The 17,785-nt window shown below is 49.7% G+C and overlaps 1 long non-coding RNA gene across 1 annotated transcript in view; it reads left to right on the top strand.

Moving 5' to 3' along the window:
• The first annotated feature begins 10,186 nt into the window (after nt 1-10,186).
• The window catches only part of LOC119383001 (uncharacterized), a 160,423-nt gene continuing 152,824 nt past the window's right edge, over nt 10,187-17,785 (top strand). Inside the window, exon 1 of the long non-coding RNA XR_005181593.2 lies at nt 10,187-10,282. This is a non-coding gene — a long non-coding RNA (uncharacterized LOC119383001). The remainder of the gene's footprint in view (nt 10,283-17,785) is intronic.

Consider the following 17,785-nt stretch of genomic DNA (forward strand, 5'->3'; position numbering starts at 1 on the left):
GATCACCGCAAGAACGAAGGGGCGGTAGTCGCCTCGCGCTATTGACGGCTCACCGCCACGCGAACTGGCGTGCCAACGAAACATTTCGTTGTAAGCCAGTGCTGGACAGTCAAGAGCGGGCAAGTGCTGTAGCTTCGCGCATTCAATGAGACTAAAACAAGTACAAAAGAAACAAAGACGAGAAGATCTTTTTGTTTTCTTTTCTTCCCTTTCCGTCTGGCCTCGCAGCGGGTGTGCTAGAAAGCTCTCCTGCAAGAGGAGATCGCGAATATCACATTATTTAGTCAGTTGTGACGGATATCTTGTATATAAATTTGCAGGAATAAAACAATCCAAGTGAAGCAGTGCTTAGATACAACATAATCGCCAATCAGCCACGCTAGGCAAGCTTGCATCGCTATTAAAAAGTCTCACGGTCCAATACGCATTTCCCTAAGTCTACTGGAAGGCGCTAGTTATCTTCTTTTCATCTCAGTCGACCCCACCCTCCTTTTTCTCAATCTTTCTGCCCCCAATGTGATTTTGCAGTGCCTCCGGGATCATACCACTTTTGACCGAGCGATGATGCCATGTTATGATGTCACGTTATATTACGTCGTTATGACGTCATAAAATTTGCAGACGTGTCGCTTCATGATGATGTCATAGTGTAACGTCATCACGTGATAACAATTTTTTGCACCATTCGTGCTGACGCCACCGACGGTCACTTGTGGTGTTTGACGACGCATCTAAAGGCCTGAACACACGTACGCGTTGCAGCGTGTCAGCGCGTGACCTTTCGACGCGGCGCCGCGCCCTCTCCCTATGGGGAGAGAGGGCGAGCGGGTACGGCTACGCGAAGCTGCGCGCCCTCTCTCTCCATAGGTAGAGGGCGCGGCGCCGCGTCAAAAAGTCACGCGCTGACACGCTGCAACGCGTACGTGTGTTCAGGCCTCAAGGCCTTCGCTAACCTCCACATCCAACGATGCTGCATTATCCTCTGCGAAGTTGCATTATTATCACGTAAAAAATTTTGTTCATTCAAAAGGAACTGTATGTGTCGAGGATTATCACAGGAGATACTGTGGCTTTCGATGTGCCTACGCGCAGCTGTCGTGCGCCTTTCATTGCTCTCTTTCCGTACTGCTAAGAAATTAGATAACAGGAAATTGGAAGGTAGGGCAGCTAAGTTTTATTCCCTGCGCCTAACACCTTCGGTCTTAGGAATGAAGGAACGTCATAGTTTGAAAATCAAAGAGAGAGAGGGAAGAAGAAAGGGAGGGTTAAAAAGCACAATAAAGTCTGCCTCCTCCTTTGAGCTGAGTTACGCAATGCTTCTTATGGAGAGAGGGAAAGAATAGAGTGCGGTGTGCAGTTGAAGCACCATACGAAGTCGAATACAAGGCGTAAAATTGCGGCTGAAACAAATAACACCAGACAGTACCATTGCAACATTCGCCAGTATGTTCAGTACCATACATGGCATTCGTAGCATTGTTCCGAAGCCCATCTACAGAAAGTTCTCCCTACGGTCAGGCTCAGTTGATGCTGATATCTCGCACCGATTTGCGTACGATGCACTGGGCTTCGTGGCTTGCAATTACGCTGTCATTATTCCGCAACTATCCGTCCTTGACTCCATCTATCGCGGCTTCTGGTAAATAAACGCGTTTGCCTAACGTCTGTGATCTCGTTAGTTGCCTTCTTTCTGCGCATTTTCCAGACGGCAGAGCCGATACACTCAGAAGGTGTGACCACGTCGACCCTCTAAGAGACCGTGTCTCATATCGCAACTAGTTTATAGGCCAGCCTTTCACTTGTTTCCCATTGTCTCCGAGGGTCTCGACGCGAGCGTTGGTATCGCAACAGTGCGCTTGCGACAGAGGTGGCGACACCGCTGTTGTGGCGAAGGCTGGCCAGAAAAGACGGACGTCTGGCAGCGCAGTGTTATCGACTGATCCTCAAGAGGTCGCAGTTCGTTACTGTCCGTGATGGAGTGGCTGACTTTTCTATGAACGAGGCCTCTTACTGACTACGAGCCCTCTTTCGTAAGCTTCGTTCTGAGCAAGGACGGCGCCGTCACTGCGAGCGTGACCGATGAGCTTCGTGAGAGGAACAGCCCCGATTTATTGCGTCTTTTAATTCCGTTCATTCTGGCGTAGTTGTGGTTCTGTGACCTTTGGAAACTGCGCAGCATCAAGAAGAGCGCGTCGTAACGAAGAAAAAAATTGGCAACCGATGCCTGTAGTAAGCACTTTGTCAAAACACTGAGGGGCTGGTGACAAATGATGCTGTCCGATACCCTTGTAAGTATGAAAGTGCCAAATAACTAGGGATTGTGAGCTAGTTAACTAGTTGGCCTGTCACATAAAAGTGTATACTAATGTCTGAAATGCAAGCAACGTACATTTCTATACATGGCTGGAAACGCTCGCAAAAGATACTAGCGACACCGGGAAGGAAAAAGATGTTTAGCAGGGGCGTAGCCATGGGGGGGGGGGGGGGGGGGGGGGTGAAACCTCCCTTCCGCCGAAATATTTCGATTTTGCATGTGTATATATACACGCACACATACAAACGCACACACGAACATAAAGAAAGGATGGTTGAACCCCCCCCCCCTCCCCGAAAAAAATGTCTGGCTACGCTTCTGGTGTTTAGTGCTTACTTTGTCGTGACAACTTCATATGGTATTGAAATTTCACATCCATTCCTTAAGCGTTTGCGGTAACAGTAATGTACTTTTATCCGCTTGTTGCCGCCTCCAACTATTGCGTAGGGGGTGGGACCCAGAAAAAGAAGTCTATGTGCAAATGCAGTTGAAAAGTCCTTTAAATGGTAATAGAAGCCAATTCTTTGTGGAGTGGAAGCACAATAATATTCTTTCCTGGATGAAAAGACGGCTCACTGTCATGATGTGCGCGGTATGCTCATCTGGTGCGTTGTGTTTGTGGGTTTGTGCTGTGCCGTGCGCCGACGAAGACGACGATGAGATAAGAAAAGGCGGCATCGCGTCTTCTAAGTCAAGCCAAGCCATGGGAGAAGAGAGAAGGAGAAGAAGACGAGGAGGGCTTCGGTAACAGAAACCGAACGAAGCAGTCGCAGGGTGAAGCGCTCGTCGGGTCCTGGTCCCGAAGCCTACCCCTGTGCCTGGTGACCGCTCGAGCCTGGCTCCCGTCTACCAGGCGCTCCAGCAGCTGGCGCCGGTCCGTTGTTCTTGGGCCCGGGCGTACTCCAGACCTGGGCCTACTACTGGCTGTCCGGGACGTCTTTGCCTGCCACATCGGCTCTGCCGCACGCTCCGCTCCGACCATGCCTGTGTCACTGCTGTCGGCGTAAGACGCAACGCAACTCATCGACTGCTCTGCCTCGACCGTCACACGGTGAAGTGTTCACAAAAAGCTTGTGTAGTGCAGTGGGGGACTACACTGAGGGTCAGACCTTGAGTCCTGCAAGAACGTGTGTCGTGCTCGTAGCTATAGGGCAGTTCTTCGCTGTTGCATTGTAACGCGCCAAACTTCATCATCATTTTTTGTGGCATTAAAGCCTTATTACTCAAGATGCAAATGTCTTCGTCCGTCTCGGCAACAATTCTTTAAGTTGCCGTGATTACCCGAACCATATCCCTCGCAATTGGCGTCCGCGAGGCAGGACGAAGCCGTTTGCACTGAGTTAAAACCTTTGTAGTGAAGATGAGTGAGCAAGAGCTTATAACGCTAGCGGAACGCATGGGGCTTCAAGGAGCTGAGCTAAAGACGTGGGTAGACGCGCGGTTAGAGCGGGCTCATGAGGAATCTGTGCAAGCGCGTGAAGAGCGTTCCGCAGAAAGGCAGGCGGCGAAGGAACGTTTGGAGATAGAAGAGAGAACTCTTCAACTGCGAATTAGACTAGCTGAGGTCGAAGGTAGCCGAGAGCCAGCAGCGCGGGACCGAGAACCTGAGAGAAGTCAAAGCCGCCCGTGCTTGATCAATCCTCACAACCTGATTCCAGTGTTTGACGAGAGGCGTGACGATCTCGATGCGTATCTCAAGAGGTTCGAACGCGTAGCTGTTGGTCAAGAGTGGCCTGAGGAGAAGTGGGCTACAGCGCTTAGTTTATGCCTCAATGGGGAAGCGTTGAAAGTCTTCGGTCGTCTGTCGCCACAAGACTCGATGGATTACCAGAGTACGAAAATGGCCTTGCTCCAGAGGTTTCGTTTCACAGCCGAAGGCTATCGCGAAAAGTTTCGGCAAAGCAAGCCGGAAGACGGCGAAACTGGTAAACAGTACGCCACGAGATTACAGAGCTTCTTCGATAGATGGCTGGAAATGTCGAAAACGGACAAGGACTTTGCATCCGTGCGCAACCTTATTGTAGCTGAGCAGTTCCTGAATAACTGTCACGATCGCCTGGCACTTTTCCTAAGGGAGAAGAAATGCAAGACAGTAGAAGAGATGGCGGAAGCGGCTGATACCTTCTTGGAGGCCCAGCGGCAAACAAACTTGTTGGTCTTTCGTAACAAGTCCGGAAACAATCCCAAGGAGCAAGATGAATGTACATATACCCTGCCTCCTCTTAGATGTTTCGTCTGTGACCGACCTGGACACAGAGCATCTGATTGCCGCACGAAACCCCAACGAGTCTTCTGTGGGCACTGTCGAAAGCCAGGCCATCATGCAAGAGCATGCCCAAACAACGGTGGGTCAAAGAAGACGACATCTTGCATCGTGTCTACCGACCAGAAGTCGGAGCCACGGGGATGCGCCGATGATTCGTCACAAGATGAATACGTTGCCAGTGCGCTCACAGCACTCACCGCAACAGCAACAGGAAACTTGCCGGTGTTAGAGGGAGAGGTGTTTGGACACACTGTATCAGTCTTGAGGGACACTGGAAGCAACACCTTGGTCGTGCGCCGTTCCCTTGTTCCCGATGATGCGCTGACGGGTACTACCGCCACGATATTATTGGCTAATGGTAGTTGCATCGAGGTACCGGAAGCAGAAGTACGGATTCGATCGCCCTATTTCACCGGAAACGCGATAGTCAAATGCATGACGTCACCGCTCTACGGTGTGATCGTAGGAAATGTTCCCGGCGCTCGTGACGCTAATGACCCCGACTCAACGTGGAAGGAGTCAGCGAGCCAGAAGTCGGTGACTAATCAGGCATTCAAGTCTGAAGAGAAACCCAAGGATGGATGCGGGACGAATAGCACAATCATGGTTGGTGTTTCATGCAAAGGACATCGCCGGAAGCCCACGACTGCTAAATTTGGAAACTTAGAGATGACACGGGAGTCCTTTCGCCAAAAACAAGAGGAAGACCGGTCGCTGGATGTTTGTAGGGCGAAAGTCGACACCATCATCCGCGGCAAAGGAGCCATATACCACTCGTTTATGTTTGAGAAAGGAATCTTGTACCGCGTTTACCACCGGGCTCCAGGTAAATCAGTTCAACAAGCGGTGGTTCCAAAGGCGTTGCGTGCCCAAGTGTTGAACTTGGCACATGAATCTCCGATATCTGGTCACCAGTGTATCAGGAAGACGAAGGACCGAGTTTTGGAGTCGTTTTATTGGCCCGGTATACAGGAGGAGGTCCGAAGATACGTCAAATCATGCGACGTATGCCAAAGGATATGTCCCAAAGGCAAAGTCGGCAAAGCGCCTCTTGGACGAATGCCTTTGGTTGACACGCCATTCGAACGTGTGGCCGTTGATATCATTGGACCACTGACGCCGATTTCAAAGAAGGGCAATCGATACATTCTTACCCTTGTGGATGTCGCCACTCTGTACCCGGATGCGGTGGCTTTGCCCGCAATTGATTCGGCAACAGTAGCAGACGGGCTACTGGAGATGTTTTCCCGAATAGGATTTCCACGGGAGATCCTCTGTGACCAAGCATCCTGCTTCACGTCAGGCCTGATGGAGGAAGTGAATGCTTTGCTTGCTATTCGACATTTGAGCTCGACGCCTTACCACCCGATATGCAATGGCTTGGTCGAAAGGTTCAACGGCACCATGAAACAGGTGTTGCGCAAGTTGTGCCAAGAGAAGCCGAAGTCATGGGACCGACTTCTTGCGCCTCTGTTATTCGCCTATCGAGAAGTACCTGAGGCCAGTATGGGCTTCTCACCTTTTGAAATGATATACGGCCGGCACGTCCGAGGACCCCTGGATATTCTTAAGGAACTCTGGACAGAAGACCTAGAAGAAGATATCAAGACTACCTACGGATATGTGCTTGATCTTAGAGAACGTCTTCAACACACCTTGAAGCTGGCTCAAGAGAATCATCTCTCCCAAACTCAAAACACGCAGAAGTATTATGACCGAACCTCCAAGACACGACAACTCGAAGTTGGTGACCGGGTTCTTATATTACTCCCAACCAGTGAAAACAAGCTTCTCGTGCACTGGAAAGGGCCATTTCTGGTTACAGGAAAGAGAAACGACCACGACTATTGGTTGGACCTCGGACACGCCACGAAACTGTTTCACATAAACATGCTCAAGCGTTACGACGAACGTCAACCACAAGTCGTGACTCAGGCGTCTTCAGTCGTCGTGGTCCAAGAAGGAAAATGTGAATCACCCCTGCGTACATGTAATGTGAATGAGGGCAAAGGCAGTAAGACACTCGGTATCGAACAACAACTCCAACGTGCACGACGTTCAAGACACCTTCCGCCTGGAAGATATCATAGGTTCAGGGAATGACACTGTGGTGGATATGTGTAGGTTGCAGATGCAGGCGCTAGCCATGTACAGACCTCGTATTGTTTGCAGACTTCAGTGGATAGATCTAGTGTCGCAGTTCAACCGTTTGCCTACATTTGTTTGTCATAGGTCTTGTCTCCCGCGCACTTTGGACAGTTTTTTTTTGAAAAAAAAAACTTTCGAAAGGGGGGGCTTTTGTCATGATGTGCGCGGTATGCTCATCTGGTGCGTTGTGTTTGTGGGTTTGTGCTGTGCCGTGCGCCGACGAAGACGACGATGAGATAAGAAAAGGCGGCATCGTGTCTTCTAAGTCAAGCCAAGCCATGGGAGAAGAGAGAAGGAGAAGAAGACGAGGAGGGCTTCGGTAACAGAAACAGAACGAAGCAGTCGCAGGGTGAAGCGCTCGTCGGGTCCTGGTCCCGAAGCCTACCTGGTGACCGCTCGAGCCTGGCTCCCGTCTACCAGGCGCTCCAGCAGCTGGCGCCGGTCCGTTGTTCTTGGGCCCGGGCGTACTCCAGACCTGGGCCTACTACTGGCTGTCCGGGACGTCTTTGCCTGCCACATCGGCTCTGCCGCACGCTCCGCTCCGACCATGCCTGTGTCACTGCTGTCGGCGTAAGACGCAACGCAACTCATCGACTGCTCTGCCTCGACCGTCACACGGTGAAGTGTTCACAAAAAGCTTGTGTAGTGCAGTGGGGGACTACACTGAGGGTCAGACCTTGAGTCCTGCAAGAACGTGTGTCGTGCTCGTAGCTATAGGGCAGTTCTTCGCTGTTGCATTGTAACGCGCCAAACTTCATCATCATTTTTTTGTGGCATTAAAGCCTTATTACTCAAGATGCAAATGTCTTCGTCCGTCTCGGCAACAATTCTTTAAGTTGCCGTGATTACCCGAACCATATCCCTCACACTCACACAGGCAAATTCATGACTGGTCTGACTTGGAGAACAAACTTAGCAAGAAGGCGATGGTAGACTGTAAGCCACCTGCCAGAATTTAACTTACACAGTGATTGCAATTGTGCAGTGCTACGCAGGGGCGTAGCCAGAAATTTTTTTTCGGGGGGGGGGGGCACCTTTTTGATCTGAAGTGGCGGTTGGGCAGGCAGATGTGATCGAGTGTCATTTTGTGCTCTTTATGCCATGGCAAAAAAAAAAAAAATTCGGGGGGGGGGGAGGCATGGGCCCGGTGTGCCCCCTTCCCCCCCTGGATACGCCACTGGTGCTACGTGATGCTCTCAGAGGCGCAAGGTTTTGCCTTAATTAAGTAACAAAGGCTGCAAAGAAATGACTAAATATAACTAAATAATAACTGAATATAACTAAATATAACTGAATAAAAACAGGCACCTGTTACTGAAACTTGCGCATGCAAGCGCGATCACAGAAAGGAACGTAATAGACTGCACAATATCCGACTGCAACAAAAAGCAACGGTAAACGAAAGGCGCGGCCGCTACATAAAGAAAAAACTTTTTTTTAACATAGTGGCCGTGCGAGAGGTTACATAATAGCGACAACAAAGAAGACACCAAACATGTCTGCGCATGCTCAAGGGAAGGAATCGCCGACACCAGCGAGCTTTGGCGAAGTGGAAGTGTTCAGGCATGAGAATTTTTCTTCGCACAGTCTATTGAACAGACAGAAATACAGACAAAGAACTTTACTGAGGTCCTGAGAGGCGCCGCCCTTTGAGCCGCGGGCCGCTCCTTTGTGGGGACGTGGAGGCCTAGCCTCACCGCCGCATCGTGGGCTCTCTGGACAGCCCGGAGTTGTGAGAGAAGCTCGGAATTCTCGGAGCACCGAAAAATAAAGAGGAAAGAAAGAACGCGGTTGCCAACATTGCCCGCCCGAAATGTAGGGTAGCAAACCGAATGCGACGCGGTTAACATCCCTGCTTTTATTGTTCTCTTTCTCTTCCTCTCTCCCAATCTAGTGCTGGCTTACGTGAACGCGACGGCTATTAATGATGCGCCAAAGGCCGGCCGCCCGACCAGCAATCCTGACAGCGAGCCGCACCTCTGCTGGGCGGAAATCGTGTCACGCGTACATTACGACCCTCTCGACATTGTTAGACACTCCTACAATGAAAGCTTTACTGAAGTACATAAAGTCGACAGGTCTGCCTGCGCGACCAGCTGTACACTTGATGTGCTCCCCCAAGTGTGCGCGTGATTCTGTATATCTCTCTGTTTTCTTCTGCCCTTTACACTTTCCCCCAGTGCAGGGTAGCAAACCGGACATGCGTCTAGTTAAACTCCCTGCCTTTCTTTGCTTCTCTTTTTCTTCCTCCCCCATCTCCCAGTCTAACACGCTCACGTGCGGTAGTGTCCGAAAACCACCGAGTGCCATTAGGCGAACTCAGGAGTCCTGCCGCCGCGTTTGGAGCTCACTGTGTCTCTTCAACCGCGCGCGCCGGCTCCGGCATACGACAAGAGCACGCGGCCCCTACCATCGATAAATCGGATTGAAAGGATGCGCGGGAGCTGTATAATTGGATTTTAGGGACTTTCCAGCGTCGACCCGATCGATGAAGAACAACTCGGCGGAGAGAGAAGGTCCCCAGCGCGTGCTCACGTGACCTGACCTGACCCGCGCGCACACTGCCAGAGCGGCTGGCAGTGTGTGCACGAGTTAGTGAGAACATGTTGCCGGCGTTCGGCGAGCTAGCGACGGCGCCATTCGTAAGTTCTGCGACGACGGTACTTCAAGCGTGTAGAGTACTGCCGCTTCGTAGCTTTCACAAGAGAATATAATTAGCAAATCTTCTGCTAAAGATAATTGGTCAGACATACTGACAAAAATGTCTATGTACACTGTGGGACGGGTGTCCTACAGTGTTCCTTCGTCTCTATTGTCTGTTTTCTCACACCTAGATCATAGATGTCGTAACCAGAAGATATTTGACAGAAGCAAAAGTAGAATATTCATGAATATATTAAAAAACAGTTATATAAAGTGGAAATGTTATGCTTGTAATTCGTATAGTTAAGTACTCGCTTTTCAGGGTTTTTAACGTTTGTTACCTTTGCTTGTATCTCCTTGTATCATTTGCCCTCTCTTTCCTTCTTCCTTTATCTACTCTTTTACTCTCCCTTCTCCCTCTCTCCTCGAAGGGTAGCAAACCGGGTGCAGCCTGCTTAACCTCCCTACCTTTTCTTTGCTTTTTTCTCTCTCTCCTTCATGGTCATAGGAATATACTGAAAAAAATTCTAATTGGAAGCCAAAGCATCAAGAAATTATCCATCCATCCATCCATCCATCCATCCATCCATCCATCCATCCATCCATCCATCCATCCATCCATCCATCCATCCATCCATCCATCCATCCATCCATCCATCCATCCATCCATCCATCCATCCATCCATGATGTTTTCTTGCTATTTCTAAGTACTTTTTCTTGCAAGAAGGAAACATTTTATCAAGAAATATTGGCGCAGAATATTTCCCGTTCCCGGAAATGTTGCCTTTGTGAACAAGGGTTGCAGGGCGCTGTCGAGAGGAGTGGTTCAGGGCTTGCGGAACTTTCCATAACCGTCGACAAGTGCTAGGAGTGTCGACACCGGCGCGTTTGCCGCGTTTCCGGAAGCGATGTATCCTTTCAAGTCGGATTCCCCCGTTCAAAGGGGCTTCCGTGTCTTCATTCAGTGCGTTCTCAAAGCGACGCCCGTGTGGAATGCATACTTTGTTGAAAGTGTGAGTGACAAGCTCGTTCGCGAGTTTCGTTTCGTCATCACTTTGTGAGTCTGCAGAGAAAAGCGTAAATACGTTCACCGTTGAGGCCGCTATTACTTTTTATAAATGTCACGTAGTTTGTATGTGTATATCTGACTTCTCCGTGTATGCAGCTCACGTTTGAATTTGTTTAACGTTCTTGTGCTTTGTTATGTAGATGTGCGCAGAAGCCGTGTGCGTGTACTTTTCTGTGCACTTGCACTTGTTTAGAGAAGAGTCCGAGTCCCCTTGGTGTCCGTTTACTCTAGCCGGTGGCTTCTTTTTCTCGCTCGTCGAATCGAGCGAATGTTTGTGGTACACGAGTGACTCTCATTTTTCAATGTCTTGAGCCTTTATCGCGCTTGTTAATCTTTTGTCATGCTAAGGAAAAAGCCGGCGCCATGCAACTGCCCAGTTTCAATGTAATACGAAACGTATCTCTAAAGAAAAATACAAAACAGAACACGCAAAGACCGCGAGCGGCTAGTTACCGCTTCACGGCAAACGTATGTTCTACTTTACGTGCATTTCTGCTCGTTTATTTAAGCCTGTTCTTATGTCGTTGCTGTTTTTCAGCATACCTTGTCACGCGTTAGAATTGTGTGTCATTGTTACCGCTTTCCTCTTGCCGCTTAACGCGGTCGTTGCTTGAGTAACGAGAACGAACGTGCCTGGATCACCAACGGCAACGTGGTAAGCTGGCTAGTAAGAACAAAAAAAAAGGACGGAAGAGCAGTTTCAAGGGTCTTTATATCATATAAGGCTTTATAGAGAAGCGTAAGACACGCGGCACTAAACGTGACATGTACAAACGATGGTCAGACGTGAGCGGGCTGCAGCTATATTGCTATGCAACAGAACAAAAACCTTGGATGGTGCCGCAGTCTTCGCCTAGCGCCCGTTTGTACGGTGGTGACGCTTCAAGCTTTGATGTCTTCCGCAAACAGAGTTCTTTAGGGAAAAATATTTTTTTTGTAGTTAAGTTGTTATCCTGATAACGGCTCCAATCGCTCGTATAGTAAAAGGTAACTTATTCTTTTCTTTACTGTCAAACACCCATCCTGGGGTGCTATGCAGGATGTCCCGAGTTTGGCGAAACTCAGAATCTTTCCGAGCTCTGGCGATCCCTCCTTTTGAACGAGATAACAGTACAAAAAGATCAAATCCATGCCTGAGCGCGCGCTGCGTTTCTTTGGTTACGATGGAACACGGCGTCGCGTCAAGGGCGTTCGACAAAGTTTGGTGGAGTTTTCAAACCGGAGGCATCTTCTTTCATTTGTTTGCCGTTCCACTGAGTGCAGAAGTGCACCCATGCAAGAAAAGTGTCAAACTTTTACTAACGATAGTTTTTAGAGGTACGGGCTCCTTAAATTCATTTTCAGGCATTTAATGTCTGCACTAAGTATCATTTAGAATAATCAGCACCGTGGCCTCTGAAATTAGCTCCGGCCGAGTGCCTTACAACATCGCGGCCGCAGCTAATCGTCGAGGCCACGTGTGTAATCATCATGGTACATTCTAGTGCGCTGCTCGGCCGGCGCGCGCTCTCTTCGTCCTCTTATTTATGGTCTGCTCGCTCCCCGAGCACGCGCGCCCGGCTGATTAGAAATAAGTCTGGGCGGTATGCCTAAGTCAGAGTATGCTGTAATCAGGCTAATTAGGCCAGGTCATGCTAAGACCGAGCTCATTAAGCCACCTCTTACGAAGACCATGCTAATGAAGCCGCGTAAAGCGAATACCGAGCTAATTAAGACTACATTAATTAACGCAACGCTAATTAGAAGTTCACTAATTAAAACCAAGCTTATTAGGACCTCAATCTCTAAGACAATGCGAATTAGGATCGAGCTAATTAGGAATACGCCAGGATAATTAAAGCCATGTTGATGTCGTGTAAATAATGTCGTGTAAATAAAGCATTACCAATTAGGAGAGGGCTATTCAGCATGTCACTATAAGACCTAGTTAATTAATACCATCAAAATTGAGACCAAACTGACGCGGCCTTCACTCCGAAGCAGACTGAGTAGACGAACTCCTCCGATGGCTCCAGCCTTGCACAAGTAGTGCAAGCTTACCAAATTATTTCATATGCAACGAAGCTGTTGCTTAGCATCCACCGCATGAAACGCTTGACAGGCACACCGACACTATGACAGTCACAAGTTGAACTGGGGCCTTTTCAGAATCAATGAGCTTGTACCCGAGTTCGCGCGTCAATCAGTTTGATTGACAGGCGACCTGTTGGGTAACGGGTGTCTCAGCTTGCGACTGCTTCTGCGCAGAGCTGATGGACGAAGCGATCAAGGCGACGGTGAGTTAAGGCAAATTTATATACATATGAACAGAGGCGTTACATATTCGGCGCTGGGGCCGACAGCTTATGGGGCTCGCACAGCGGTGCGACGACGACCCGGGATTTCTTCGTTCGCTGTCTCTCTGTCCGCGCAGCTTGGTTCTTTTATAGCCCTGGGTGATCGCTTGCATCAGCCAGGAGTTTGAAACCTCCAATCAGGAACCGCCGTTGGTAGCTGGCTCGAACCGGATCCGTGGATGAGAGGGCTTACCGCACGTTGCGGGAGAGATTTCCGTCGGTTGCATCAGACGCAGCGCCGTAGTTGCCGGGGATTGCGTAAGACTCCCGCCTCGTTACATCAGCTGGTGTTGACGCTGGTTGCATCAGCCGCATCGCCGGAGTTGCCGGGGATTGCGTAAGGCTCCCGCCTCGTTGCATCAGCGGGTGTTGACGCTGGTTGCGTCAGACGCTCTACCAGCTTGAATGCCTTGTCGAAGCAAGGAAGTTTGGGTTGGGAGCCCTGGCATAACAGCCCGTAGCGAAGATCGGGTCCGCCCACCGCGTTTGCTCTTGCCGAGGAGCAGTGCTCACGCCGCAACGCCAGCCAGCGGCACGATTTATTTATGAGCATATTCGCACAGACTATGCACACACGCACGAACAACTAAAGGTTATATTATCACGTGGCTACAATGTATCGCATTCAATTTCACCGCGCTCACGACGTACAACTCACTGCCATGAAGCAAGCACCCTTGGTGGCATCTGCAGAGACAAAAGTTGATATTTACCTGTTTGTGGATACATTGTTTCTACTGATTCGTTACTGCAGAAAAACTTTCAGACATGTAATATAAGTAGCAGTAACTTGTCTATTTATTTATCCGTAATATTCGAGAGAAGCGAAACGAGCTGCACGAGAGTGCCGCGTCGTGTGCGCCCTTGTTTCCTTCGAGAGTGGAAACTTCCATGCTGCAGGTAGAACGGAAGAACTTGTCCGAAAGAGGACAAACGCCCACGAACACGCCTGTGGGAGGCGCGATGTTCAGTTGGCAAAAAAATAGCGCGACAATCACGCTGACGTCTCATGAACTGCTGAAATGCTTACTGAGTGGCGGCGCTGGCACGTTCGCACGCGGTGCTCCTGGTGTTCCTTTGAAAACCGCCGCAGATGCCGGACATGTGTGTGTGTGACGCTATGCTCGTTCTTGTAGCCGTTTTTATAAACGCTGCTATCGCGCGCTCTGCACTGTCTTCCTATCATGACCGCCGTAGTGCAAGCTCGGAGCAAACTCGTGTGCCCGGGAAGCTCGGGCCATCCTGCATAGCACCCCTGCATCAAGATAAAGCGCACCTGAGGGCTGATTACTTTGATTACGTTCAACTGTAGCACAGGAAAGCTCTTCGTAGAGATTACTCTTAAGCCCCTATAAATGGCGAACACGCGAATTGCAGCAGACAATGCTTGCAATGTGTACAAGTTCCCCTGCGTTCAATGCCGCATGATTCTTGCTCCCAACGTATATTCCTATGCCTCTATGATTTGTCGCTTCATTGAGGGATACATAAAATCGTACTGACTGCACAGAAGCAACTAGATTGCATGTGAAATTGAATAACAACGCGCTTTGCTTTAGATTTAATGGTCGTAAGAACAACATATGTGGCACTGTAGTATCGGGAACCCAAGGCGACCCGATTCCCCCTCAGGTCAAAAGCAACGTATGACCGCACACAGGGGGAATCCCTTCGCGGTCGACTGCGCCGCGTTCACGATAGCAGCGAAGCAGCCACACGCTGCTGCTTTGAACGACGCTCTATCACCGGAAGATTCGGCTCCCAGCAGCCGCTTCAAGTGAACCGTAAACTGGCAGTGTGGTGAATAATGTGTCCTTGGCACAGACTCTGGCGACCCGAAAGCAGCGGACGACGCGCCAACTCCTGCGGCAAGCCTTTTTCCTTAGGGAAGATAGCATCTTGTCGACTGGGTTCTGGTTTCAGGTGCCACCGCCTGCTAGCTGTTAATGGTTTTCTCAGCTCAGTTCACCGGGCAGCTCTTCCGATAAGGACATAGTGGCGTATCGGACCACCCCTCTCCCGTGGAAGCTCCCACTAGCTTTGCTTCTTCCAATAGAGCTGCTTTCTGCACGCCTCTACCGCTTATAAAATTTTGTTTCGCAGTATGAGTTAGTCATATATAATAATATCTCGGCTTTTCCACGCCAAAACCACGATATAATTATGAGACATGTGGTAGTTGAGGGCTCCGGAAATTTGGACCATCTGCTGTTCTTTGACGTGCACTGACATTGCACAGAACACGGGCCTCTAGCATTTCCCCTACGTCGAAATGCGACCGCCGCGGACGGGATCAAACCCGCGACTTACGAGTCGGCAGCAGAGCACCATAACTACTGTACCACCGAGGCGGACATGAGTTAGTCATAACTGCCTTAGGTATGAGTGCAAAACAGGATTAGGATTAGGATTATGATTAGGATTATGAGTGCAAAACAGCGCAGCCGACAGGAGGGCACAGAAGAGGACACAGAGCGATGACTTCGCTTTTATACAGTTGTAACTGTATAAAACAGTATGCAGTTGTAACTGTATTATACAGTTGTAATTGTTATACAGTTGTGTGTAACTGTATAAAAGCCTTCGCTTTTATACAGTTACACACTGTTACACCAGCCATGCGCGGAACACAATGATGTTACAATTCATCACGTGGACAAACCTAAATAGATCTTTTCTCTATCAGTGAGAGCGACAGAGGGGGTACTTACACTATCATCCTTCAAAGAAAAAATCTTACCAGCTTCGATGATTTCGCATGTGATGCCTTAGGTATATCATCTATAATAGTTGAACCTTTGCGCTGCAAGTCATTCCGGGCCGACCTCAGGCTTAGAGACTATCAGCCTTGTCTTAGCTAGATGAATTGAACAATGCGCTAGAACTCTGACAAAGTCGGGTCGTCATTCACAGCTCTTATGAATTCGGTAAAAAAAAAAATAAAGACTCAAATGATGCTACGAAGCGAGCACGTTATGTGAGCAATAAGCGTAGCGTACAAGAAAGGAAGAATGGCTTTTCCGCACACTCCAAACGAGAGAATAAAAATGCAGCCTGCTTAGCGACATGCCTCCTGCTTCGTAAAGCACCTCGTAACACGCCACTCAGGCACGTGCCCGTTAACTTCAGCGGCGTGCCAAAAGAAGCGGGGGAACGTCAGCTACGCTCCTAAAACACGGGGTTTGTCATCGCGCAATAAACCACCCTTCTTTCTTTCTTGCCTCCTTTTGTAGTTCTTCCTGCAGGGTGTCGTTAAGGCCCATATGATTTTTATTCCTTGCACGTGTGCGCGCGTGTGCGTGTGCGTGTATATGTGTGTGCGCAGTTTATCGTTCAGACTCTGCATATTTCAGCTGAGTTGAATTCTTGGGATACGTGATGCTTATGGGTGCCTCGTTTTCATAATAAATGTTGCTAAATCATCAACGATTTTGTTTTAGCGCTCCTGAAGTAGAGAAGCTTAAGGCGTGCGCCTACTAAAGTGTCTGTCATTCCGTATACACCACGAAAAAAAAAAGCTCTGCAGTATCGTTTCCTAATTCACATAAACCGAGCAACCACACGCTCCACTACTCTAATTTCGCAGGGTGTACGCAGCTGAGTAGTTGCGCTGTTCTGCAAGACCGCTGGACGTATGAGTACTATGTCGCCACCCAAGTGCAATTTAGAAAAGCGCGTGATCGCATCTGGTTACCTCCCTTCCTTCCTCCTCTCCCTATGCGCCTTGCGACATCGCGTTATCTAGGCGCTGTATTTATTTAGGCGCCGCAACGAGCTCGAAATAAAGTGGTAAGAGCTGTGCGCATGTAATCCTCAGTTATTAATAGACCGTCTAAATACTTCACAAATGCTCTTTCACTGCTCTGCACATAATCTGTCATGGTTCAAATGAAGATACAGTTCTAGCTGCACATGGTGGGGCTTTTCTTTTACGCATGTTTATGCCACGAGAACTTGGTCTACATTTTCCCGGCCATCACGCAAGCAAAATGACCTTCTACATGCCGTTTGTAGACACGACTACGCCATCATTAGTTTGGCAACCTGCGATGCAGAGAAACTAGCCTTCAATGGCCCCTAAAACACTCCGAATTCAAAGACGAGACAGTGGTTTCTTTCTCGCTTTCACGAACCTTTCTACAGGCGCTGTCTCCTCCTCGCCACTTATTTCTTCATAAAACACGTGGACAATGTGAGCACTAAGCGTTCAGCCTATCAGGATTTCGCGCTTTCGGGCTACACGCAGTTCTTGTGCAGTCGAAAACGCACAGAACGAAGTTCATAATAATAATATCTGGGGTTTGACGTCCCAAAACCACGATATCATTATGAGAGACGCCGTAGTGGAGGGCTCCGGAAATTTCGACCACCTGGGGTTCCTTAACGTGCACCTAAATCTAAGTACACGGGCCTCAGACATTTTCGACTCCATCGAAAATGGAGCCGCCGCGGCGGGGATTCGATCCCGCGACCTTCGGGTCAGCAGTCGAGCGCCATAACCACTAGACCACCGTGGCGGGGCACAAAACGAAGTTAGGACACTTGATCGCGCACGATAGCAATGCGAGATGAGGCAGAACGGGCGTACGACTGCATGGCAAAGCGAGGTAGGAGACAATTCGCAACTGATATTCCTCATACATGGACCAATCGAGAGCTTATCTGCCCTAGAGCACTGCACGGGCCTGATTTTTCGGCCCGGGCCCGACCCGGGCCCGCTTTATGAAGCCAGAGCCCAGCCCGGGCCCGTGGTCCCAAGCGCGGGCCCGGCCCGGGCTCGGACGTACATGGCCGCGAACCCAGCCCGAGCCCGGCCCGGGCCCGTGGTTCCAAGCCCGGGCCCGGCACGGGCCCGTGCGTTCATTACTAAACTTATCCAGGGCGCGCTTGTTCAAGACCAGCCCCGGCCTGGGCCCGCTAGAGGATGTTACTTGTTGATGACGATTATTAATGATGCGCTTTGTAGCGAGCGATCGTAGGGAAAATCCGGAGTGTACACGCATCGAAA

The sequence above is a fragment of the Rhipicephalus sanguineus genome, chromosome 2 (genome assembly GCF_013339695.2).
Source record: "Rhipicephalus sanguineus isolate Rsan-2018 chromosome 2, BIME_Rsan_1.4, whole genome shotgun sequence".
NCBI classification, from domain to species: domain Eukaryota; kingdom Metazoa; phylum Arthropoda; class Arachnida; order Ixodida; family Ixodidae; genus Rhipicephalus; species Rhipicephalus sanguineus.